Here is a 3046-nt window from a genome sequence, read left to right as displayed (position 1 = left end):
CGTCAATTTTCAGAGCCGTTCGAGTACAGCACTTCGTCACGCCACAGTTACACGTGTCGTGGCGTTGGCACGATAGAAATAATAATAATAATAATAATAATAATAATAATAATAATAATAATAATAATAATAATAATAATAATAATAATAATAATAATAATAATAATAATAATAATAATATCTGGGGTTTTACGTGCCAGAACTACGATATGATTATGAGGCACGCCGTAGCCTAGGGGTCCGGAAATTTCGAACCCCTGGGATTCTTTAACGTGCACCTAACTATAAGTACACGGGCCTCTATAGCATGTCTCCTCCATCGAAATTCGACCATCGCGGCCGCGATCGAACCCGCGGCCTCATGATGGAAATGCACGTGCACGTATCGTAGAGTGAAGTTACAGCATAAATAAATTCAGATGCTGTAAAGCTGAAGTGTTTCGTCCTAAATGAAATTTCTACACCAGCTCATCCCTCAAAAAAGAAAACAGTAAAAATTTGAACTGCCTACAACTATACTCGGGGACAACTTTCTGTGGCAATGAAGGGGAAGGTATACGGGGGCGGAGCCGTCTGCACATGTACTGCTACGCGAAATAGTCCGGTTTGACGCGCGTTTCGTAACGCCGTGGAAAGTGATGGCTAGCGTTGCATTTCGACGCAGACGCTGCTTAGCGTCTAAGGTACGGGTAAAAGGTGCGACTTTTTCACGCACGCAAAAAACGCCAGGCCTGCGCGGAAAGCGCAGCACAGTCACAGCGAAAGCTCGAAGAGCGGCATTTCTAGAGCCCGTTATAAACTCTCTTGTGGCTACTAATACAACTACACTAACAACGCCACTACGCCACAAATGATAATTTTTGTGAAGTTGGAAGCACCCACCACGACATTACTCGTCATTCTGCGGAGAAGCGAGGTACCATCTTTAAGGCATTATGTGCAGTTTCTTCATGGGACGACTGATGACGATGAAGAATTATGGCTTAGCCTTTTGTAATGGGTTGGAAGCTTTAAATGATCCACTAGTTACGTAATTCGCATTGTGTGACGCCCGGTCGTTATTTCATTCTCCCACCACGCTTTATAACATACGCTGACGTGAGAAAGAGATAGAGAGAGGGAATTAACTTTATTGAGACCCTGAGGAAATGGATCATGGGAGCCTTATGGGCTTCCTTGGCAACCAATAGAAGTGCACTTGCGAGGAACCCACTACGCTATAAATCATAATTTTTGTGAAGGAAGGAAGCAGCCACTACGCATTTTTTTTTTTTTCATTCTGCGCAAAACCGTGGTACCTGCTAAACACCTGTAAGGCATTATGTGCACTTTGTTGATGCTGTGGCTAATGACGATGAAGAATTATGGCAGAGCCCTTTCTTATGGGTTGGAAGCATTCAAGAACTCACTCGTTGCGCAATTCGCATTGTGTGACGCTTGGTTGTTATTTTACTCTTCTACCACGCTACATTACATATGTTAATGTGGTTCCTTCCCGATATGAAGACTGTATAGGGTCTTTTTGCAAAGCAGTTTCAAGCACCGGCATGGCTGTGAGGTAGGATACTGGGCTCCCACACAGAAGGCCCAGATTCGAACTTCGTCCCATTCTGGAAATTTTTTCTTATTTCGAGCGATAGGGGCTACGGACACCGGCGGCGGCGGCGGACAACTACGGCGCCAAAAACGGCCCTTGTTGTGATCTCATAACAGCTTTCGCTGTAAAACGCAAAGGGACAACGTATAAAGCAAAAGAAATACAAATATCTCGCTTGTGTGCGCTACGTTCCGTCTCAAAAAGCTACATGTAGAAAATGAAGGAGTATTTTATATATCTCACGCAGAAAATACGGACGCAACTGTGGGACTACATTCATTAGCGGTAGGATACGTGCATTGTGGCTGTGTAGTTTTCCCTTCATTGCCACAGAAAGTTGTCCCCGAGTATAGAGGTACTATCGTGAGCAATATGCGTGGGAACAGGCGAGCGTGTGGCAAATAGCCTCAAACCCTAATTCGACCGATATCGGATGGCACTGTCAAAAATAAAGCGTAAAGGGTGAAGCTTTTCCGCGAACTGGGGTGCAATCGCGGAACGATGCTATTTCCGATTCCAATGTTTTTTGTGCTTTTCGCGCTTGCCCAGTGGTCAGAGCGACAGTCCGTCCGCGTTTTCAACGCGATCAGCCAGCCGCGAGTGCTGGTTGATAAGAATAGCATAGAATATGGCCTAAGGCGCGCTCCGCGATAGCACCCTGGGGTGCGATAGAGGAACGATTCCCTTTTCCGATGCCAATGCTTTTCGCGCTCGGCCAGTGGTCAGAGCGTCGCTCCGTTTGCGTTATCAACGAGATCAGCCAGCCGTGAGCAGTGGATGATACGAATAGCATAGAATATGGCAGGCCCGTAGCCAAGGGGGGTCCCTAGGGGCCCTACCCCCCCCCCCCCCCCCGAAATATTAGTGAAGAATGTGTTTTTTCCAAAAATAAATAATAAAAATAGGTGTTTTTCTCAAAAAGTCAAGGTTTTCAGCAAGTGCCCCCCCCCCCCGAAAAAAATTCCTGGCTACGGGCCTGGAATATGGCATAAGGCATCGCTCCACAATAGCACCCCTGGTGTCACTACGACCCCGCGTCTTGTTTTACGACACGCTGAACTTGTGACGCGCATAACAGCTTGACATCGTAGCGCCTAGCGTTCACGCGTAGCAAAAAGCAGCACTGTTTCTTTTATTTTGCTGTATCTTGATTTTGCGAGTGACGCACAAGCGATTGTAAAACCGGTGATTTGCGCGTAGATTTAGACAGCGTACTGTCGCGCTGGGCGTGGCCGACCAGCCTTATCGCGAGCGGCGGTGACGCCAAGTCAGCTACCAGCACTGGCGAGGCGGGAGTGCCAACCTGTCCACTTTGTTTCCGAGGGCGCGAGTCGCCCTGCGTCGGGTTTAAAGCTATTTTCCACGCGCTCGGGTGTTCCCGCTCATACTGCTCACGATAGTACACTAACGATAGTACATTCGCGCCTAAATAATGCACACCGCGTAATG

Source organism: Rhipicephalus sanguineus, chromosome 1 (assembly GCF_013339695.2).
Source record: "Rhipicephalus sanguineus isolate Rsan-2018 chromosome 1, BIME_Rsan_1.4, whole genome shotgun sequence".
NCBI classification, from domain to species: Eukaryota; Metazoa; Arthropoda; class Arachnida; order Ixodida; family Ixodidae; genus Rhipicephalus; species Rhipicephalus sanguineus.
The sequence above is the reverse complement of the archived record's forward strand: the minus strand, read 5'-3'. Positions refer to the sequence as shown.